The sequence below is a fragment of the Corvus brachyrhynchos genome, unplaced genomic scaffold (genome assembly GCF_000691975.1).
Source record: "Corvus brachyrhynchos isolate BGI_N302 unplaced genomic scaffold, ASM69197v1 scaffold92, whole genome shotgun sequence".
Classification (NCBI taxonomy): Eukaryota; Metazoa; Chordata; class Aves; order Passeriformes; family Corvidae; genus Corvus; species Corvus brachyrhynchos.
Genome location: NW_008236973.1, coordinates 5,056,169 through 5,080,443, shown reverse-complemented (window position 1 = coordinate 5,080,443; position 24,275 = coordinate 5,056,169). Strand labels below are relative to the sequence as shown.

The 24,275-nt window shown below is 40.9% G+C and overlaps 1 long non-coding RNA gene across 1 annotated transcript; it reads right to left on the bottom strand.

Moving 5' to 3' along the window:
* Positions 1–2,828: 2,828 nt before the first annotated feature.
* Positions 2,829–24,269, bottom strand: LOC108445287. The gene is made up of 2 exons (XR_001860099.1): positions 22,295–24,269; positions 2,829–13,945 (listed from the first exon to the last, which is right to left on the bottom strand). It is a non-coding gene; the product is annotated as an uncharacterized LOC108445287 (long non-coding RNA).
* Positions 24,270–24,275: the final 6 nt, after the last annotated feature.

Genomic DNA, 24,275 nt, shown 5'->3' with positions numbered 1-24,275 from the left:
CTTTGCTCTGACTTTTAAATTTGATCTAGTACATTTTCCTTCAGTAATATAATTGCAAAAGGAGAGTGGAATTGCCCTGGTCCCAGGTCTTCTTACCTGTTCGTAAATTAGGCTGAGGAACCATTCTTTTAAACCCTTGTGGGAAGTGAGCTTGACCTCCACAAATGGTAGCAAGTGTTTCAGTTTGTGGAGCTTGTCACAGCTATTTATATTCTGATTCTGATTTCTTCATTTTCCCCACCCATTTAACTCCTCTAGACAGTTTTACCAGACACTGCTTTATTCTTTTCCAAAACCAGAAAAAGAGTAGATGCTTTCTTCTTTCATTGTAGCCTTTCCAACTGAAAATATATTGCTCTTCTAGAACTGTCTTGATTTTTCCCTTCATTTTAAGTGCACTGGCTTAAGTTTTCACCCATGACAGATCATTCTGGAAGTGTGTTGTTATTCTTTTCCTATTTTCAGAAATGATACAACTTGTGTAGTGGTGTGGTTGCTTGGTTTTGTCAGCTGCACTGTGCAGTAGACAAAACAGTGTACGGATGACATTCAAGAAAAAATGAAGTACAAAAAATTAATTTAGCTTGTCCTTGAGCTGCAAATTTCTAATGAACATAGAGCAAGTGACATAATTGGTATATAATAGGCTAACTTGTTGGAAACCTGGTAATTTAGTATGATTACAAGTGCCCAGTGACAGGACCCAAGGGAATGGCCTGAAACTGTGTCAGGGGAAGTTTAGGCTGAATATTAGAAGAAACGTTCTTCACCCAGAGGGTGGTTGGGCACTGGAACAGCTCCCCAGGGATGTGGTCACAGCACCAGCCTGACAATAGTTCAAGGAGCATTTGGACAACATTCTCAGGCACATGGTGTGATTCTTGGGGATGGTGCTGTGCAGGGCCAGGAGTTGGACTTGATGGTCCTTGTGGATCCCTTCCAGCTCAGCATATTCAGTGATTTTGGAAAACAAGTTGAAATATTTGGAAGAATCCTTCATTTTTCATTTGAGATAATTGCATGAAAACTGCAAGTTCCTTTACCTGTGCTGGCAGCAGAGACTAAGGTAACTTTCTACCCCTGGTAAGTATCTCTGCCTAAAAGGAAGAAAAATTACAGATGCTCAGAAGTTTCTCAGGAATTACCATGGACATCTAAGAACTGTTTTGGTCCAGTGACATTTGGAAGGATGAGATAGTCCAGGTGATGAAAGAGGTAGGCAGACCTCAGAACAGTCTAAACAGACTTAACCATACAACCCTGAGAAGAGCTATTTGTGGGGTGCTTGGCGAGAAGGAGCTTGATGACAAAAATTGTCAATTTTTCTGATTCTCTGTATGTTCAAGAAAGCAGAATTCTGAGCTTCCTTTTTGGTACAAAGAACAGCACTGAAGACTAAGATCCTTCTTGAGTTTTCCTTTTAAAATCAAATAATCTGCATCAAATCCCACGCTTACATATCGCACAAACCTTTTGCCTGAGTGGGGATGAAATTGATGCCTGCATGCAGTTTAGTCACACAACTTGTGCAGGTAGCACATACTACAGAAAAAGCAGTATTTGCATTAGATCATAACTGCAGTTTTACAGACTAATTAGCATTTGCTTTATGCCGTACAATACAGCTGGCTTTTGCATTTTGCTGAATTTAGCAAATACATCCCTCTGGAGATGCTAAACTAGGATAAACTCTACAAATTATGAAGGTTTTACTAGTCCTTTTCTCTAGATGATCAGGGAACTAGGAATCTTCATCTATGTCGTGGTTTAACTCTACCCAGCAGCTAAGCCCCACTTAGCTGCTTGCTCACTTTCCCCTGCTGGGATGGGGGAGAGAATTGGAAGTGTAAAAGTGAGAAAACGCTTGGGTTGGGATGAACACAGTGTATTAGGGAAAGCAAAAGCCATGCACACAAGCAAAGTAATACAAAGAATTAATTCACTGCTTCCCATCATCAAGCAGGTGTTCAGCCATCTCCAGGAAACTGGGCTCCATCATACATCACAGTGACTTGGGATGACAAGCACCATCACTCCAAACAACCTCCTCTTCTTCTTCCTCCAGCTTTATATGCTAAGCATGACTGCATATGATATGGGATATCCCTGTGGTCAGTTAGGGTCAGCTGTCCTGGTGTCCCCTCCCAACTCCTTTTGCACCCTCATACTCCTCACTCATGGGGTAGGGTGAGAGGCAGAAAAGGCCTGTGTAAGCACTGCTCAGAGATAATGAAAACATCCCTGAGTAATCAGCACTGTTTCCTGTACAAATACAAAACACAGCCCCAAACTGGCTGCTCTGAAGCAAATTCAGGCTCTGTCCCAGCTAAACTCAGCACAATCCAGCTGATCTATGAGATACATAAAGTATATAAAGGATATCGTTTGGGGAGCAGCAGGGGAGGAATGTTACTTAAACATTTTCACATGAGGGTTATGAGACCAGAATTTGCCCACCATGACCTCTTACAGCATTCCCAAAAAAGACACAATCAAGAGAGAGGATTTGAGAAATGATAATCATGTTTTTTAGCACATCATTCTCAAGAGATAAACCCCAGGTAGCTCTGTGGCTAGAGAGCATTATATTTTCATCTCTACCCAATCACCTCTATGCTCAGAGGATGTTCCATTGCATAAAACAAGTCTCACTGAGGAAAAAACTATTGGGAGCCAAGCTGGCCTCAGCAAGAGGTCAGCTTAATCTGGAGAATGCAATGGCCTTGTGCAAACCACAGAAGAAAACAAGGCCCTGAAAAGTCCTGTAGATAATACCAGTAATGAAAATTTAATTGAATAGTGTGAAATTAATGAGAGAAACTGACAAATATTCTGGTAAAATAGAGAACTTTTAATATCCTTAAAATTACTATTAGCAGGTGGCCCAGTTTGAGCAAATTATACATCAAAAATCACTGTCATCAACTTCCAGAATTTTAGTGACAGAAATCTGGCAGTGCTGTCTCAGTGCTGTTGGAAACAGAAGCAGAATTGATGCAGGGAGAACCACGCAGTTTAAGAACTACTAGAGTTTATTTCTACACCAGGAAAATAAAAAGCAAACATACAATATTGAAAACCTATTTTAAAAATAGTAAAGGTGAAGGTTCTTGTTATAGCTTGCTACAGCATGTGTTCCTTGCAGTCTTTAGAGATGACATATAGTGCCTAGGTAACAATTTTAATGCAAAATAACAATGATGTTAAACTCTTGGGCATGTTTGGACTGGCTGTGAGTCTAATAAAAATGGTGAATGATTAAGTCGGATGTTGCTGTGTGAATACACTGTTGGTTCATGGAGTTCTACTTACAGATACATAAGATGCCTTGAAACTCTCCAGAGTGTGCTGCAAAAAGACACTTGAGGAAAATCTAACAATTACTGGCAAATGTACGTGCACCGTTGGCTGCCAAACGTAGTCATAACACTGGCATGTCGGTGGAAACTCACTGAAATGGAGAGGAGCAATAGACACCTCTTTAGTAGCCCACCAGTAAAAGAAAAAAATACTCAATGTTTCAGCATAAAAGACAGAAACACTCAGTGTTTCAGCATCTGAAGAGCTGCTTCAGTTTCATAACAGCAGCTGTGAAAATGAAAATATGTAAAAACATGAGAGAACTACTGATAAAGCTGGGAGAATAACAGCAAGAGCAAAACTGCTTAGCAGGAAGCAGCAGAAGAAAGAAGACTGAAGCAAGCTTCATGAAAGCAAAACAAGTGAAGAGACAAGCAGTTTCTTAAAAATGTCCTGAGCTCTGTACAGAGCCACTAAGCAGGCTACCAGGAGTGGCTGGAAGGTCCACAGTGTGCTTGCCCCTTTCTACTGTCTGACACAGAAGAGTTCTGCAGGTGCAGGGATGTACAGGTTGGTTTCATGCATGTCTTACCAGCTTGGGTACCAGACAGGAATGTAGCTACACTGCTCTGGGAATCAGAGTCCAGAGACAATGCAGACACTTTTCCATGACTCTGACCTCAAGTGAATGACAGGAACCCATCAGGTTCAAATAGGTTTCTACACATAACTCACCCAGATGTGTCTAGACCACACTCCAGCTGCAGTGAGGAGCACAGTGCTGTAAGGAGCCCAGAAATACAACACTGAAGTGCTTCTTTGTAGAGATGACATGCACGATTCCGTGATGCCCTTCCACTTACGGACTGTCTCCATACTGCCTAAAGTAGTGAGCTCTGTGTGGCAGTTTGGGTGCTAGTAGGCCTTACTAGCTTGGGCACAGGCTGTACTCACAGAGCGTGGCACCTGCCAGTGCTAACTTTTCCAGAATTAGGAGTGTGATGCACCTCACCCTAACTGCAGTATTGTTTCCACACTGCTAGCCATGAAGAGGGTGACTGTAGTAAGCAGATGGACTTCTTTGGATTATCTTAATTATTATGAATGCCCTGATCTGTCAAAAATATTACTCAATGCAAATAAAAAATTTGTTCTTCAAGAAAAGAAATCAAAATATATGCTAGATGCATTCCAGAACACCTGAATGCATAGTATTACAGGAACAGCAAGAAAAAAGGAGTCACTTATCTAGATAGGCAATGAGAAATTACTGTCTAAGCAACAAATCACCTTCATAAATTAAGAATGTCTCTCGCAGAAATAGATGCTTTCAGTGAAGACTTCATACTTTTTCGGTGAGGGGACACGGAACGGAAAACCACTAGGGTGTCTATTAAGAAAGACTGATTTATTCCAAAGTAAATGATCCGAGGAAATCCTCAGAGAATACTCTTCTTACAATATCAAGAATTCTAACTAGGACAAGCCCACATCAGCATCAAGCACAGCAAGACAATTGAAAGACAGATTTAGGACATCATCAATATGACTTCCATAACAAGTGATAATATGGATGCCATCTGGAAAACACAGAAAGGAGTTAGATATGGATGAGCTTCTGTCAAAGTTATTCTCTATTTTTTTCCTTCTATTTTTTGTGCAAGTTCCTAGCTGTGATTATTTTTTATATAATAAAAATCCTCATAATCCTAGCATGCTTATGGGTGGAGAAGTTCTGAGAATTAAGGGCTTTGGGGGAGCAAATGTTTAGTTCTGCAAGGTTTCAGAGAAAGGTTTTAATCTGTCTGGAGCTGCCATCATTTCTCGTGATATATCCAAACAATTTTGAAACATATTTTTCACTGCCACAAACAGCAGAAAAGCTGTAAAAAGGTTGTGGGTTCCAGAGTATGTTGTAGGTTGTTCTTATAATTATGTATACTTTAGTAATTTGTATTCCTATAGGTCCCACAAGTACTTAACTTGTCTGAAGACAAGTCATTCCTGCCCTGCCTGGTTGTAAATACATGAATTTTCTTCTGAGGCTGGCACACCTGGGTAATTTAATTGGACTTAGTTCTTCTTTATAACACTAAAATGGAACTCTAATCCTTTTAAGGAAGAGCACCTCATTTTATCACTTTCAGATTCACAAGCCCCTTCAAACTTGTCATCTTCCTGTTAGCAAAAAAGGGACCGTGCAAGCTGTAGTGGTAACAATCCCCAACTTATAGTAATTACTCACTGTCTAAAGCTAGTTACAAGCTGTGTTTCTTGTTCTCATTGAAACCATTGTAAAATAAGTAGCTGTTGAGGCCTGCAATATAGAAATATAGAAAATTTATGTGCTTAGATTCTCATAAATTCAGGTCCTGGTTAGCCTCTTTGTCAGAAGAGGTACAAGGTAATTGCACAAGGTAATTGACCCATCTATTGGTAAGTTGATACTAACAGAGGGCAGGCCAGGTGGTCAGCCTGGACTCTCCAAAGCACAGTGGCAGATCACAAGCTAATGCTATCTGAGACAGTGTTTCACAAATTGGGCAGCCATAAATTACGACTGTGTTTAGAACTGAAGTGTCATGACCGTGGGATACAGGATGTCTCCAGAAGTGTGTTTATATTCAGCTGAATCACCAGTGTGCCAAAAAAATTCATTGGAAAAGCTTTGCTGTAAACAGCAGGTTGTAGCTCAGGGGATAGTGCCAGAGCACACAGCTTGTCAAAGTAATCAGCTCCTGCCTCCAGCCAGCTGCAGACATGTCCTGGCAGCTCCTGGTTGAACAAAACGAAAAGAGGACCTTGGGAATCTCCTTAAACACAGATAGCCAATAAAGTTTGGGGTTGCTTTGTTTATTTTTGTTTTCTGTATCTACTTTCTAGTTTCTTAATTTATTTTGCTTTTCATCCGGTCATCTGGCAGCTGTCACCTGGCTTGGTAAATACTTTCAGCAGAAGCTGGCAATAGTTCAGGTGGCCTGACTTCAAAGGAGAGCAATATAACAAATATCCACTAAATTGCACCTAGGCATTAAGCCACACATGCTTAAATTAGACTCTCCTGCTACCTTCTGGAAGGAAGTTGTGCAAGGAGAAGCTATAAAAGAAGAGATGCCTTCTAAGCAAGTCAAACTAGGAGAGAAGCCAGCTTAATACTGGCCAGATAAAACATGAAATGTCAATGCAAAAAAAAAAAAAAAGGAGGAAGAGATGAAAATTGAAAAACTGTAACAAAGAGCAAGAAAATCAGTCAGCAGTGCAATGAAGTTGTTGACCAAAAAGCAGATGGCAATAAATTGGGGCAGCTTCTAAGAATCCTAGAACTAAGATAAGGAAGCTCAACACCATGAAATATGATGATCTGATACCTGAAGGCAGGCAAATATTCAGGTACTTGAAAGAAGTTCTTATCAAAAAAGTTCAAGTTGGTCATTTAAACAAATGCTGAAATTTAATTATTGCATACAAAACACAAGGAAATTGATACTACAACTACAGAAGAGAGTGGAAAAAGCACGGAGAGTGCTTTGCTTTGCTGAAGGTGGGGCTCCGGCATAAACCAGTAGAAGCCCAGCTCACGCTGCACAGGCCGAGACATGCACCTCATATTCAATCTGCTCTGCGTGTGGCAGGAGTCAGAGAGAGCCTGCCTGGGGGCAGGAAGAGGATTTTGCCTCCTCCAGTCTAAGGGTATGAACCCAGTAGGACACTTTTAGTTAAAAATACTGGAAACTTCCTCACATGAACAGGAAATATGCTCTCTCTTTGGCAAAGACAGAGCAGATTCTTAGAGAAGGCTGCAATTACTTGGGTTAAGTGCACAAGCTACATCTGGGATGGGGATATTGCTCAGTGTATTTGGCAAATTAAGTTATTTCAAGGTAATACAAATAGAAACAGATTGCTCTTTTTTAAAGGGTGGTGAAGAAGGAAGAAGCACTGGACTCTGTCTTTCATGAGTCAGAAAAAAATGACTTGGCTGAAAGAGGCAAGTAAATTACTGAAGGTACACCTGAGTGTAAGTAGGGATGGACATACCAAAAGTGTGATAGTATCCCATTTCCACTCTGCCCACCAAGAGATTTCTTGGACTATATTTGTCCTCTCTGACATGTATGGACATGCCTTTTTGATTTCTTTAAGGACTCCTCGTAAGAAAGCACTAGATCTGAAGATGCATGGCCAAAGTCTGCCATCATCACTTAGCTGGAATTTCAAAACATTTATAAAATGTGAACTAGTTCAGACAGGGCAATGCAGATTCAACCCAGTCTTCATGGGTGAAATGTTCTAGTTCAGCAGTAAGCTGAACACAAAGGGTTCATAGAGCTGTGTCAGGAGAGTTTAAAAGGTAAATACAAAGATGAGAGAGGACAAATCTGCTGCAATTTGACATTCCCAGTGCAGACGTCTGCTTTGGCATAGGGCTCTCTCTGCAGTCAAAACTTGGTACTTGTGCAAACAAACAGCACCTTGAGATTGCCACTTTCTTTCCAGTGACTGAGGAGGGTAGACAGGGTAATCAGCTCAGCTGCAAATGCTTCCTACATAGATGCACAAAAACAAGTTAGAAGATTAAGTGGTGTTGGACCAGAAGATTTACAGAGTTTCCTTCCAGCCTCAACCATTCTGTGAAGCTTAGGCCAAGTGCCAACATGTAAAATTGGAGCAGCCAAAGGCAACTTCCCCTCAGGTCACTCAAATTAGCTGTAAGTCCAGTCTTGCCCAGCATTTGAAGTGAAAACAGGATGGGCATGAGGGGTCAGACATATTATCCCTTAATTTACTCATCTGGGTGAAAAAATGCAAACTTTGACAAGAGAGTGTGTGCAGAGGCTCATAAAGCGATTATCATAAAAGCAAAAGAAGACTCACTGAAGTGTCTGTCTTGTTACTGACAGCCTTAATTTTCTTAAGATATTGATCTGTGTGCCATTAGCCATTTTTAAAAAGAGATCAACTGAAACTGTGACTCTTGGGAACAGAATAAACAACTTTTTATATTCTGAAACTTAATCAATTACTAAATAATATTTTTTTGATCCTTTGTAACCAGAGAAACGGACGCTGAACTGATGTCCAAGCTCCTGAGGAATATAAAGTGCCTTGGACTGGAGGAAATAAATGTGCAACTGCCATAGGAAAAGGGAACAACAAAAATGGCATGTTTCTGAGGAGACTATGATGGCCAAAGAAGGAACTAACTTGGAAAAGATCACCTTATTTTCCTGAAAGCCTCATTCTGCCACTAGTTTCTGGAAATAGATCAACTCAGAGGAGTAAGTATAATCATCTCCAAGCCATTTATGAGTCTGAGATTAAAGTAGGTTGGTGGGGTGTGAAGAAATATGGAGATGTGAGGAAAAGAAAATGCTCCTCTGCGACTGCTGTCAAATACAGCATCCAACTGCCCATAGGCTGATTGCATTACAGAGGAAATGTAATACATTTTGTAATCATCCTTGGATTTGGATTTCAGTATTCTTTAGGTGTTTGTTTTAATGAAATTGTCTAGGTCCTCCAGGAGCATCTTGACTTGTGATGGCCATAATTCCCACCCCAAAAAATCCCTTAAAATTCCTCCATTCTTTTAATGAATTTGGGAAAGAAAAACCAAACCAAACAAAAACAAACAAATAAAAAAAATCAAACAAAAAAAATCCAACCAGAAATAACCTTTCTCACTTGTCCAAAACACTGCTAAGTAATAGCAAGTAACTTGGACAATTGGACTTCCATGGCAGCTGTATTGGACTAATGGCTGTTCAGAAGAAAAGGTTTATATTACTTTATGTGCCCTTTCTCTTTTCAGCACTTTCAGCCTTGAGGATTTTATGAGTAAATCCAAGAAAAATACTTGGGTGTACAGTGACAATATCAAAAATGTACATTTACTAGACAAATGAATTTTGTTAAGAAAGCCAGGATCATGACAAAGAGAAAATTAAGGAGAGAAGGAGAAGAAGAAAAAACATAATGTCAGAATTCTTGGTGACTATTGAAACTACTCCTTGTCTGACTCCAAAACAGATAGAGAAGAAGGAATGCATTAGGTTGTCATCGACAATTTTATATTCAACCTCTTTCTTCCTTTCCTGATATGGTCAGTTCACGAGGGATCTGATTCCTCACTTTGCTATCCAGTTTGAAATCAGGTAATCATGAAAGGTAACACCTGTATCTTTTATTGTGCTAAATGAAGCAAACTGTCTTATGTGGCAAGGAAGCAGATGATCTAACAGGTGTATTTAATATTTGAGTATAGTCCTGCTTAGTTTTTATGTTCCTCGCAGAAGTATTTCCTCATGTTCCTACCCAAAGGAACATGCCACATTCACAACTGCCAACAATCGCCGTCCTGAAGGAGCAGACAGGCTTTGCTGCTGGTCAGCACCTCCAAGTCCCATGTATGAGATGAGTTAAGGAACAGCAGCAGATGTCACAGCATGATCGATGCAAACTAGGAGTAAATCTCATAAACATGGACTCCTGCACACTACATCAGCAAGGACATGGTGCGGACACCAATCACTTTGAAATCACTTTGTCCCAGATCTTGCAATGCCTCCTGTCTGACTCTACCTTGAACAAGTGCAGCATCTCCAGGCCTGGCCAGTGAATTTTCTGGTATTTGATGCACTCAACTCTAAAGTCACTCACACAAACACACAGGGGGAAAAAATCATCAAGTAATGCTTTTCTGGTAAAAGCATTGCAGGAGGAGCCCACAGCCCCCCAGAAACTAGAAAAGCAGAATTTTTTAAATTTATAGATACTTCTTTTCAGCACACTTTAATAGTCTCCATTATTTAGCTGGTTTTCAATCTCATCCCAAAGCATATTTAAATGTTTGGTTGTTTCTTTCCCTCTCAGATTTTTTGTGATGTTGTCAGCAGTTACAAATGCTAGGCAAAAAAAGCATTACAAATGCTAGACCACATTTATGTATTCTCATATCCTAGCCCTCTGCAGCTTCTGAAATTGGGGCCTGTGCCCTTCTCATCAGGGATTTCTGTGGACTCTCTCCTGGGATGGCAGAACCACCACTTCCATCTTCAGTGGCCTAGTTCAGATTTCCTACTCCATCCCCTCACCTCCAAACATTACTCCCTCTTTTAATTTTCATTCTCTGCTTTCTCTGCTGACTGCAGTTGCTTTAAGCAAATGAAAAATGAAAAAAACAAGGGTCGTAGGTGCTGCTTTAAATGGAGTGCCCCCAGATCTGCCCCTCAAGTGAATCCTGCAAAGGTTAACCTGCATGACTGTTTTAAGTGCAGCTGCTGTCACAGGAGCCTGGAAAGACCAGCCCCATGACCCATTTTAAACACACAATCCCTGATTCATGGCAGAAATCTCATTATGGACATACATTTTTTTTAAAAAGTGCTGAGTAGTGGGTAACAACATATCTTCAAATTAAATCCAGTTCAATAAATAGCACAAAATTAAATCATTCAAGGTCTGCTCTGCCTTGAGCTATACTTAAGCCCTGCGCATGATTAACAGATTAGAATGCAAAAAAAAAAAAAAGCAGCTTAATCTGTCCACTGCAGAGATACTTTTATTCCCTTGTGCTACAAATTGTTTTATCTCTGGATACTACACCAGTCTGCTCTGCCTGTAGGCCTGAGCAGATGGTGCGGCTAGAGGAGCACTGAATTTCCAATTTACCCTGAAACCTGGATATTTGTGTTTTGTCCTTTGAATGATAATACTGTTTTCAATTCTTGCAAAGAACTATGTATTTCATTCATTACAGTGGTATTCCCAGTCAAGATCAACACAAACAAATGCTGAGAGGATCAGATTGGTCCCAAGCCATGCAGTAATTCAGTATAAAAGAAAAGGCAGTGGCATCCAGATAGCCCAAATCCTACCTTCATGCCTTATCTGTAACAACACACTATGTGCTATGTGGCTGTCACTTAAACATCCTTTAAATTAGCACTTTATATTTGGACATTTAAATCCTAAATATTCCTCACAACGAACTTCAATTAATTAACAAAGACAGCATTCCAAGCTTTTATTCTCTTAAATGGAGCCTACTTTTACTTTTTTAAATAAGACTGCATAGCTGTATAAGTACACCACTGCACTTAAAATAAAAGCAACTAAAGTAGAATAATATAAAGTTTAGTCCAACAGAATATAATCTAAATTCTTCTGGCACAGCAGGACCATGTTTCACTCTCAGCAGAAACTGAGAGGTGAGAGGGTTCAGCCTTGTGCAGGATGAAGCCATTTGCAATATTACATACGCTGTGCATAGCACTGACAACAAAGAGAATCAGGCACACATTGAGACCACGCACAGGTCTCAATTAGAAATATCACTGCGAGGCCTTTGGCACTTAAATAACCAGAAAATTGTTGTCATCATTTGCATTTCATAGCTGAAACTCAAATATAGGGACATATCAGAATAGCAATGAGACACACTGGCACATTCATGTATTTTCAAATATGAAAAAGACCACCCTGCTGTAGCAGGTGACATTTTACAGTCTGCTCTGATACCCTCCTTCAATCATGCCAGCTACTTCCAGAAGATGTTTTCTGCCAAAGTGCCTGAACAAATTAGAAACCTGCTGGCACAGGGGATTTTACAAATTGAGCAGTGGGATTTTAATTTAGTGATTCTCTTAAATATAACACCCTTAAACCCCTCTGTGGGCTTACAAGCTACATGGCCAAGTCAGACTTGCCTCAGGTGCAAAATCCCAATGACAATCAGCCTGCACCAGCTGTAAAAGCAGTGGGCTAGTGAGTACCACTGTAGGGTGGTGGTATGTCACCTGCAGCTGCTGAGGCACAGGCTCATGTGAGAAGACAAAACCTGTCCTAGGAATAGGTTTATCTGTGATATGGTTTCCTTTTGGTAAGGTTTTATGCAGTTTTCCTCTATTGAGATTTCAGAAGTGAGTCAGGTGATATATGACCCAGTTTTGAACAGGAAGGTAACCCCAACTTGCTATGCTACTGTGAGCATGTGTAGTCTTTTGATTTTAAGTACAACTAAAGAAAAGCAGAGTTGATTGAATAAATCATTAGTTCTTTGTTATAAGTTTTAAATGAATTGATGTTTGAACAGCAAGCTTTGTTGTGTTAGAGGTTTTTTCCTAACAGTAATTTCTGTAGTGACTTCTACTAAAACAAAGGCAATGTGGTTTTAAGACCATTCAGTGTGATAAGGCTGTGCTGAGAAATTAAGAAGCTGTTTGTATGTGTCATACTAATTTTCTGAAGAAATATATCATAATAGCAGTCTATAATGTTGAAAATTGTGAGAGCTTTTTCAGTTGCTTGCATAAAAATAACTGCATTTTTAGTGCCCAGCTTCAAACTTAAGTGGCCATGATTCTCATACCTGATTGATCTGTAAATCTTGGAGTTTGGATTGTGCAAAACCCCTAAAAAATACTCAGTTGAGCCTGAGACATCTGATATTTGAGGACAGACTGACTTTCCAGACTCCTCAAAACGGAAAATCACATGAAAACATCTCATTGTCAACAGCTAAGCCTCCCAGATTCTCTCCAGTTCACCTTGAAGCGGTGAGAAAACAACATTTTATGTGATGAGCTCATTGCCTGCAGTGCCAGACTCTGCCCTTCCAGAATCCCAGGTGCTGGGGAAAGTCTGTGAACCCCAGCTTTTCCCACCTTTTATTTTCAGTCATTTATTATCATTGCCAAAGGGACATCCATAGCCATGTTCTTACTCTTTTTTTTTTTTTACAGCAAGGGCACTGAAAGTTTTGCATATGCAAAATAGGTTCAGATGAAGGTGAACATATAGGTGTAGGATGCCTATGTCTATACACAGCCCAGACAACATCAGCAACCAAAGAGACACAGCCAAAAAGATTTGCCCCAAAATCTCAGCATCTTTCAGACACGTCAAATTTGCTGGGAACATGCTGATCAGCTGGGCTCCTGCAATTGGTCTGAGTATGTCCAACCAACCATTTTAAGTTTGTCCAGCATGGCTGGAAAGGCAACAGGGTTGGCCACCAGAAGTTCAAAGACTGCAGAAACTGAGAGTATATCAGCAGCACTCCAGCCAGAGCTGCAGGAAGGTCCCCAGCTGCATTGAATGATTTTTAGAGTTGAATGCTGTATGGCTGGGGGAGGAAAAAAAAAAAAAACAAAACTGTCAGTAAGGCAGGAGAGTGTAGGTGAGAAATTTTTCCCCAGATTTAACATGATCCTAAACATTTTCTTAAATAGAATCTGTGAATGATTCTTTGCATCTAAAATAACCTAGAGATTTGAGACTTTTGTGTGCTTTTGTTTAATTAATGTTTGTTACAAGACCTACTGAAACTACTTTTCTCATGTTTATATTATAAAGGCTCTGTGATAGCTCCTGAGACCAACAGGAATAATCCCATCTGCATAACAGAAACTAAAGGGAGATCTGTAACCGATTTAATTTTATCATGTTTCAACCACTAAATACATCTTTTTACATCAGAAATAGGCAGTAAGTTGCATTTCTGTCAATAGGTAACAGATGAGTATGCCACTCTATCAAAATGAAACTATAGCCTGTTATTACGCTTACGACTCTTGCAGCCACATCCAGACTTTGGATCCAGCAGCACACCCTTCCAAGGATGTTGCTTCAGGACTGATGCAGGCTGACAAAGAAAGGGAAAAGAGCAGACAGAGTTAATACAAGCACGAAAACTGCAAGGTGCAGACAGGAAATACCCTTTCTGGTTTTAAGTAATTTGGTTTAGTTTGTTATAAAACTTATATTGTTCAAAGAGACACGGAGAAAATGAATCCTTTTGGATTCCTGAACTTCAAAATTACACATCTTAAAATGATAATAGAAAGACAGCAGTTCAATTTGATTGGCAAATCAATTGGGATTGAAACATTAGCCATATGTTCTTTCATTTGTTTTGGTTTTTTTTTTTCCAAACATAAATAGAGAAACGTTTTTTTAATTTTACAATCCTTTTCTGCTTTCCATTTTCTATAAATACTGTTCAAAGCTTTTTGGATTACAGTGAAAACCTATGTATTTTTGTAGCTGAGAAGATACTTAATTACCTACTGACTGCTGAGGGTACTGATGACTGACACATATCCATCATTTGAAAAATTGAGATTTGTCACTATAATTACTAAACGTATCAAGTTATTTTAAACTTCTTTATAGTCTTCCCATTCAGTGGCAGCAGAAATTGAGACAGCATTCAGCGAAGCCACAACTTTGGTGTTGATACTCATCAGAAGACATTTGGAGGCATCACTAATTAAATCAGAAAAGATATTAAATGCTTTTTACTAGAGTATGTTGTTGGACAGAAGGAATTGTGGTTGAAGCAGTAGAACTCCATCCTGCAACATGCCAGGCTGGAACTCGGATCACAGGAAGCTCTTATTTGGGCCATGTAGGGAAGGAAAACAGGTCTCTTAACACAAACAGCGATAATTACTTTAATTGTTTTTGCAGGACCCCTTTAAAGAGAAACTCAATTTTTTAGGACTCCCACAGTATAAAGGTAAGTTAATGAAGTAAATAGACACAGAGCATCTTAGATCCCAGACAAAACATTTAAGCAAACTGATCTATTTGACTTCCTTGCAGAATAACTGTCAGTATTCCCCAGAGGAAGAAGGATGGCACTGAGAAATCCCTAGGCTTCATCTGAACCCTTGAAGTCAGTAAAGCCAAACTACTGTGAGAAGTGGTGATTTAGATTTTTCTACAAAACCCTTTTGATGGTACTATAAGGTGCAGTACATCAAAGATACTCTTCAATAAAGGTAGTTCATACTGAAAAGGGGAAAAAAACCCCCCAATTTTATAACAGCAAGAAACAAGAAGCATCAAGAATGAAGGAACTAACATTAAAGAGTTTTTCAAAGTACCAGGCATGGCTCAATTGACTGATAACCTTGATAACTATCAGTAAGTCACAATGTCAGGGTCCAGGAGAGCTGGATGACTGCCATGTACTCCTGACCAAGTCTGTGCTTTTAGGAGGTATCCCTCAGGAGATGACTTAAATCAGAGCCTCAAGGAAGGTCCTCAGTGTTCCACAGATGAAAGTCTGCTATGGCTGAGTTACTCAAGAGGCAAGGTCATAACACTGCTAAGAAATGCCTTTATTTCAAGTCCTTCTATAGACCATGAACTTGGGTGAACCTCTTTGGAAGCTTATCACCACCACCAAGTAGACAAAACTCCCAAAAAACTAAAACGTAAAGCAACCGTTTAGCTCCCTAGTTCGGCTAAGTTTGGAAGCAGGCATGACTCTTCATTGAAGTTATTTGACTCAGTCCTCACCCCCTTTGCAAAACAGATGTGTATGGATCAAGAAGAGAAGACAGATCCTTGCCATGTTACATTTTCAAGGGGATATACAGACAATAACCTGCTAGTATGTGTCTACTTTTTTAGCAACTCTGGATGAGTACAAGTGGGAAAGCCTGGCCCCTTTCAGCAGCAACTCAGCTCAGATGTAGGTGGGTGTCAGCAAAGTGACTCTTGGCAGAAATGAAAGCCAAAGGTGCAGAAAACTGTCAGTTACAAAATGTTGAGCCCCTGAGGGCACCCACTGTCCCTGTCAAATCCCATGGGGCTCCCCTACCCTCCCATGGTCAAGGATCCCATTTCAGCCCAGCCTGTACCCATCAGTCAGGTAAGGTCCCCATTAGAGTAAGCTTGCTTGAGGAAACTTACCTTCCTCAGAACTCAGATGGAGGCAGCTGTGGCAACAATTTCAAATACTTAAAATATTAGAAAATTTAGTAAAACTTTCTTCCTGCTTTGCCAGTAGTCTTGCAGTGTTTTCAGGGGGTATTTCCCAATGGTAGGTTGGAGGAGAAATCACAAATAAAAATCTCCACCCGGTAAAACCACAAAGTATGACTATTTCTCAAAACAAGATGCAAAGTAGGGGCATTTCACCACAGTACCAAAACAAACATGAACAGTCCTCTGTAGATCCTGCCTAGGCAGCTGCTTCAGCTTCAAATGGATCAATACTTTTCCTTGGAGGCTGGGTGACAGGACCATCCAACAAGAGGATAAACAAAAAAAAGCCCATAGGTAAGAGGACTGAAGACAGTGAAGGAAGGATAAAGGAAAAATCAACCACCACTGACAAGTACGACAGCAAAAGAAACTAGGATAAAGTTTCCTGTAGGCAGAGCAGAGGTATAGGGAGTTCAAATACATGCTCCAGCCATGGCCATTCCTCATGGCCAGCAAGCTGGAGCAGCCTGATTTGACGACCAGCAATGCCTGCATGCTCTTCTCCATACAGCAAAGTCCAGCAGCTAATAAATGATGTGTGAAATCTGTTTGGACAGAGGATCAGGTTTTCCCAGAACATTTCCATAGTCAGCCCAGTTCTTCTGAGAGAACCTGAGGAGTATTGTAGAAACTGTGCTGAAATCAGCTTGAAGTTTTCAGGATGTATTTGAATATTTTCTGTCCAAGATGCATAGTTGAAATAAATTTTTGCAGCAGATCTGCAATTGCATGTAACTTTTTTTATTTTTGTTCAGCTAGAAAAACAATTATCTCTCCTTATTAAATCAGCCTCTATATCCTGTAATGACCTTTTGCTGTGTGCTTTTTTTCTGTTCACCTGCTTGTTTCATGAGCTAGGCTTGTGTGTTTTCTCTTCGTTTTTCTAATGGCAATAATGAGAGTGAAGCTACTGAAGAGCAGATGATTTCTGTGCTAAAGCTTTAGTAAATTTTGTGAGGCAATTTTCACAGTCATATAAAACCTGAAACAGCATTGAATTGTCTATGTAGCTAAAGTGACAAAGAGCCTGACAATTAACATTTGCATAGCAAAAACTGCCCAGAGAAAACTTAAGCAGCATACAAGTTCTTTGTTGACAGAGGTTTACAGTCAAACCAAAATGTTTTTCATCCAGTGTTTAAAGCATACAGGCATAGGGATGCCTCACTAAATAAATGGTGTGCTGCAGGTGCATAATTGTGCTGTGACTGTGCTTTGGAGAAGTTTTGTAAAGCTTGTAGTGAAGGCCCAAAGCAAGAGACTAACACCAATTTTCAAATCTGCTGCACTCATTAGACAGCTGAAAAAAGAAATTGTGGACTGCTGACTACCATTCCAGTCAGAAACCCCTAATTAACAGCATAACAAGCCCAGAGAGGACTTCTTCATTAATAACCAGTAATGACAGGCAGAGAGTTAAACTGGTTGCCAGAAGTTCCAGGAACACAGGAATTTCCCATAATCAATACCTTTTTGCCTGCTAACATTTTCCTCATGAAAGTTAAATAAACTGGCACAAGCATATACAAGAGTAATTTTCAAGTGAATTATACATTCTGGCATTTGTCTTTCTTGCATACAGGCACAGTAATGTCTCCTGCGAATAATTTGAAGAAATTATTCAGAAATTCTGAACTTGGAAAATTATCTTTAGAAAACTTGATGGGACATATTTATAAAGTAGGTGCAATGATTGAGCACTCAGCATTTTCGTTTGCATATGCCAGTACATATTTGCACATATGACTGAAGTGAATAAAAAGACAGATAGATACTCAGTCTAAAAATTATATTCTGTACATGAAAGCATTGCCTTAGGAAGCTGCAGGAGAATTGCAAGTATTTTGTTACAATAGCTATCAGTGTGGTTACTTCGGGGAAAAAAAAAACCCTGTTAAAAATAGGTCTTAAATTTTCTAGTTCATTTCTTCGCTTGAGTGAACTGTGAAAGAATTAGTTCCCTAATTATGCCAACACAATGGCTTAACTTGTTGAGTTGCAAAAGCTCGCTGTTAATCAGCATCTCTAATGCAGTAATAGTAAGCCTGTGACAATGAGAGAAAACAGAAAAAGATTCACAGTCCCTGCCATTAAAAACTATTATTTCCCACACATTTTAGTATAGAGGCAGTTCTTGTACTCAAAACTGTGAGACCCCAAACACATTACCATAGGAATAATTTTACTTTGGTAGCTACTGTTAATTGCCAGGCAGTGTGACGGAGGTGCTGGCTATTGGTGTAGTTAAGTGTTTCTGGGCTGTGAAAGAACTGGCTTTCTGCTAATGGGACAACAGAGCCCACTCTACAGGGGAGAGGTTTAAAGTCTCCAGATTAGAGTCATCCTTGGCGGCATTTAGGAAGACTCGAGTTATATTAGCACTGAGTTGGATCACGGAATAGATGCTTCTTTCTTTCATTGCTGCTGATTTATCTGAATTTACACTGTTGTAAATAACAGACTTCCTTCTGAGCTTCCTCTTGAACCTCAACAAATTCATAAGCTTGCTTTGCTCTGCCTTCCACCTCCTGCACTTTCTTATTACATTTTCTAGTAGCATTTTCTATCATCTTCAATGATGGCATTAGCTTCCTTTCTTAGAGGAAGTTAGAGGAGCTCACAAGATCACTGATGACATGTTTTAAATTTAAAAAAACCCCAAACCTTCCTGCTTCCTTTTTTTTTTTTTTTTTTTTTTTTTTTTGCCATTTCAATACTCAGGTCTCACATTCTTGGGAAGACACAGACAATCCCTACTCTGACAATTACAGTGTAGTATATTAGTTATCTCTTAATTTTTAAATAAATCAAAAGCAGAAATAAAACATCTCTGCTTCTCTTGGGTGCAGAAGAGCTCCCCTAGCTAGGTACCCATCAGGCTGCAGCTGGTTCAGCAATACTGAACTGGGCTATCAAGCATCCCTTAGCCCAAACACAGGCTGCAGTGCTGAATTTGGCTTAATCTGAACACCTTCTCAGCTCACTCTCTGTGTCCAGCTCTTATGTCAGGAAGCAGAGAGCAGCAGCATGCCTAACTTTCCATCTTTACCAGTTCTTAGGAATAACTGGAGAAATTTGGGAGAGAAGGGAGCAATGCATCCCCTCCCTTCCAACTCCACATATGCTATTGGTGCCCAAACTCGACTGCCAGCTCCCCTCAGTCTGAGGGGTACAGAGGAATCTCAGCCTTTCTGCTGCCCCTGCTCTTTTGCAGAGACATTGGGTGGTATGAGCTGCATGGTGAGTATGTGATTGTATTAACCAAAACCTGACACTGTACAGAATCACAGAATATGCTGAGCTGGAAGGGACCCTCAAGGATCATTGAGTCCAGCTCCTGGCCCTGCACAGCACCATCCCCAAGAGTCCCATCATGTGCCTGAGAGTGTTGTCCAAATGGTTCTTGAACTCTGTCAGGCTGGTGCTGTGACAACTTCCCTGGGGAGCTGTTCCAGTGCCCAACCACCCTCTGGGTGAAGAACCTTTTTCTAATATCTAAACTAAACCTCCCATGGCACAACTTCAGGCCGTTCCCTCAGGCTGTGTCACTGTTCACCACAGAGAAGAGATCAGTGCCTGCTCCTCCTCTTCACCTCATGAGGAAGTTGTAGACTGCCATGAGGCCTCCCCTCAGTCTCCTCCTCTTCAGGCTGAACAGACCAAGTGCTCTTAGCCACTCCTCATATGGCATCCCCTCGAGGCCCTTCACCATCTTTGTTGCCCTCCTTTGGATGCTCTCTAATATTTTAATATCTTTCTTATATTGCAGCACCCAAAACTACACACAATATTCAAGGTGAGGCCACCCCAGTGCAGAGCAGAGCAGGACAATCCCCTCCCTTGCCTGGTTGGTGATGCTGTGCCTGATGTTCCCCAGGACATAGTTGGCCCTCCTGGCTGCCAGGGCACACTGATGGCTCATGTTCAGCTTGATCAGGACCTCCAGGTCCCTTTCCATGGTGCTGCTTTCCAGCATCTCATTCCTCAGTCTGTCCATACATTCTGCCCCATCCCAGGTGCAGAATCTGGCACTTTCACTTGTTGAACTTCATACTGTAGGTGATTGCTCAGCCCTCTGATTTGTTGAAGTCTCTCTGCAGGGCCTCCCTGTCTTTGAGGGAGGCAACAGCTGCTCCCAGTTTTGTATTGTCTGTGAACCTGCTCAGTATCCCTTCCAGTCCTGCATCCAAGCCCTTTATGAAGATGTTGAAGAGCACAGGACCTAAGGTAGAGCCCTGCAGAACCCCACGAGTGACAGGTCACCAGTCTCATGTCACCCCATTCACTGTAACCCTTTCTGCCTGACCCGTGAGCCAGTTGCTCACCCATCCCATGATGTGTCTATCCAGCTGTGTGCTGGACATTCTGTCCAGAAGGATACTGTGAGAGACAGTAGCAAAAGTTTTACTGAAATCCAAAAAAGATTACATCAGCTGGCTTCCCTTGATCAACTGGGTGGGTTACCTTGTCATAAAAGGAAATCAGCTTTGATAAGCAGGACTTTCCTCTCATGAAGCCGTGCTGGCTGTGACCAATAACTGTACACCTGGCTTCTCTCAAATCAGCCCACAGAGAAACTCAGAGGTTTGGACTTGTGCCAGTGTAATGATCAGGAGTACATAGACAAGGTAGTTAAGAACCCCACAGTTCTCCTGCATCATTTTTTTTGTTTTCCTTGCAGGTGCTCAAGAGTGACATCAGGTGTACATGCAGAAAGTTGAATTTCTACCTTCTGAATGTGGCTTTGCATCTGAAGCTGCTTCAACCCTACTGCTTGCCAGCCCTGGATTAGAAGTCTACTCTGCTTTTGTCTTACTTTACACTTTCTTCAGATCCTCTAAATTTCCACTGAGTCTCTCAGAATTTTTGTGGCATTTTTGACCTTTTACAGGTCCTCAATCTCTGTTCCACTTTGGGGGAAAACTATACTGCAAAAAGTCCCTTCTGCATCAGCCATCTCACCTGGACCAGCTTCTCCCTCCCTTTATTCTCAATGTTTCCTTTCTGAAATGTGAGCTACTAAGTCTGGTCCCATATGCGGAACATGTTGTGTTGCACATGTTGGAACATCTGATGACAAAGTAACTTCAAAAATAAGGACATTTGTCCCAGCTTCTTGGCTTCTGGAAGGTTTTTAAGCTGCTACTAACCACGGACTTCCTCTTGGCTGAAGCCTGTGAGTGACAACATGTGCAAGCAGAGAGCTCATTAACAGTCAGGATGTTTGAGGGTGGTGCTTCTTGTGCAAAGCATATTTAATTTTATCAGCAAATCAAGCTATTTTTAGTCACAAAGTACTCTGTGAAAATGACAAGAGCATGCGAGAGCTGAAAGATTGCGAGATATAGAGGCAACTATTTCTATTTTGAAGCCTCTGCTGAGAAGATAAAAATTATTGAGGCTGAAATGCTGCATTCCAGCATTTACTGTCTCTCTTGACAGTAGAAGCACTGTGGGAGACAGAAGAAAAAAAAATAAGTTAGAGAGATAATACACAGGAAGCCAATGTTATGTTATATTAAAAACAGCCAGTACTTACAGTGGCAAGCTTGGAAACTAGAAAGGAAATACTGCAATACTAAACTATGCAGAACATGTTATACCTATATTCTTTCCCCCTCTCTTTACAAAATAATATTAGGCATAGAATTATCACCAAAAAAATGGCAGGAGCTAGATGCCAAATGGCCAGACTACTTCACAGATCAATGAAGAAGAAGCTGGCTGCATCCCTTGGGCACAGAACTGTCCTGATCTCAGAAGGAGATGCAGATCATTTGTATAAGTAAGTGGTGTATCTTTATGGTTTATAGAAAATGCCTAAGTCGGGGAAAATCATCCCCCTTATCTGTGCTGAAGAGAGAACACAGTACAGAACTGAAAATCGAGAAAAGAGAAAGCTGATCTCTTCCCACTCTATTCAGACCAGCAGTCCTCTCCCCAATGCTCAAATTAGGTACTTCTTGTGAAGTAGGTACTTCCTTCAGGAAGGTTGGAGCTCAACGATTACAAGTCTAGCTCAGGCACCTGCTGGGTGCAAAATGAATACCGGCTTTGCTGAAATCTCCTTGTGCCAAAAAAGCCCTAACCCAAAACAACTAAAGTAAACAGCCTAATCCTCTTGCAGTAGGGGAACCGTTACGAAGGTACAGAACAAAACATCTTACAGTCATTCTTTTTTGATTTGATAATCTTTTAACAACTATGGTTTTACCTTTACTAAAATATGTAGCCTGTGGTAAAGTTACTTGCATCTTTCATTTTTTCTAGAACAGTTGCCACAGAAGTTTGTAGATCCATTGTCTGAAAAAAAAATCAGCGTAAGATGTACCTAGTTTTATTTCTATGGGTTCACATTTGTCTGACAGTCTGTCTTACTCTGTGAGATGTTTCATTCTTTGCAAGACAGCTTTACTTCAGTTAGGCAAGTTTAAGACCTTGATTTTAGTACTCAGACCTAAGTATATGTCATAGAAACCAGTACAAAATTAGTTTAAAGCAACATGTCTTGTGGCATGGCTCCCTGTCCATCAGTGGTGCTGATGCTACTGCCAACTCCTTACAGAGGGAAAATCCTGGCATCTCAGAGTTATCCATTCTCATCAGCACTTCTCAGGATCCCACCTTGGTAAATCTACCCAAATTACTATTTTGCATGATGCCACATAAGTCAGCTACTCTGGAGAGTCTCAAAATACTAAGTATGCATGGGTTTTGGATGGGGAAGGGGTTTTTTTGGTAAGACTGTAACCTGATTTTGTGTGTTTTTATTCTGCCATCCTCCTTTTAAGGGTCTGGATGAAATCCTGGTATTACTGGGTCAGAGGTGAAACTTACATCGGTGAGTGTGAGATACTGATGTATCTTGGCGTTTAAAAATACAAGCAGTGAAATGTATGTTGAGGCAGAATTTCCTTTCCAATGCTATAATTTCGACATTCTTCTGCTCAGGAGCTCACAAATCTTGTTTGGCACCATCTACTCACTCAGCACGCTATAAAGGGCAGGAAGCCCAGTCTTTAACACTTATTAACACGGGGCAAGTAAAGCATTAGCAAGCAGACTACTGGCTCACCACCTGGACAGAAGAGAAGCATGCTTTTTCTCTCTCACATTGATTTCTGCTCCTTGTACTTTGCCTGACAAATTCAAAATTAGATTATTATTTAATAACTAGACATCATATGTGCAGCATCTTCAGAGTGTGTATCTATATATCTGTACTACAGATGGAGCATTTTTAGAACCCATGTAATAGTGGGTTGTTTCTGCTCTCTGTTGCATGTGGTGTCATTGACAAAGGCTGTGTCATGTGTCTAACCACAGGTGCATACATACCACACAGACTCCTCTGGGAGTCAAAGTGTCACACGCCAAGGGCAAGAATTGTGTTATCCTCTCTGAATTTCACCCTGCACACCATACTCAAATATTAGTAGTGTTTTACAGAGGATGCAACCTATTGCCTAGAGGTCAGGACAGCTCCCACTACACCATCAGCAGGACAGGGAGCTCACTTTCCTGACAGCTGGATGCCTCAACCAGGAACATGGGATCATGGTCCATCTCCTTATGTGAGCATCTTCCAATGCCAGGCAGGGGCTGGGCTGGAGATTTTGAGACTGTACATTTTACTTTAAACACCCGAAGTCAACATCTTGTTGACTTTCCACCCCCAAGGAGATTTCAACTAATCTTAGACATCTAAAAAACTAGAAGTCTAAGTTTGAACTGGTAAGTTTATGCTCCTACTGTAGCTAATAAAGAGAGCTATCAGGAAGACATCCATGATACAGATGTCCCTCAGTGGGTGCCCATTTCTTCCTACCAGCTGCAAAGGGTGACCCGCTCAGACAGATACGGAACTCAGAGGTGTAAGAACTGGAACAATGAGTCACTATCAAGATGTCCGCATCGCAGCAGCACACACACGTAGACAAAAATGTGGCTGAGAAACCCCGCAGCTCTCTACAGCGCCGAACTGCAGCATTTCTGAAACTCACTGCAGATTTTAATAGCTGCCATTTACCCTAAAAATACATTTGCACCTCTTCTCTTTACTGTAGCGTCTTGCGTGTTCTTCCTCCGGAGCTCTGGTGAAGAGCAGGACCAACCACTCCTCGGGACACCCTCAGCTGCTCGGTACCTGTCCCGACTAACACACCTCCTCTTCGCTGCGCCCCTTCCGGGCGGGG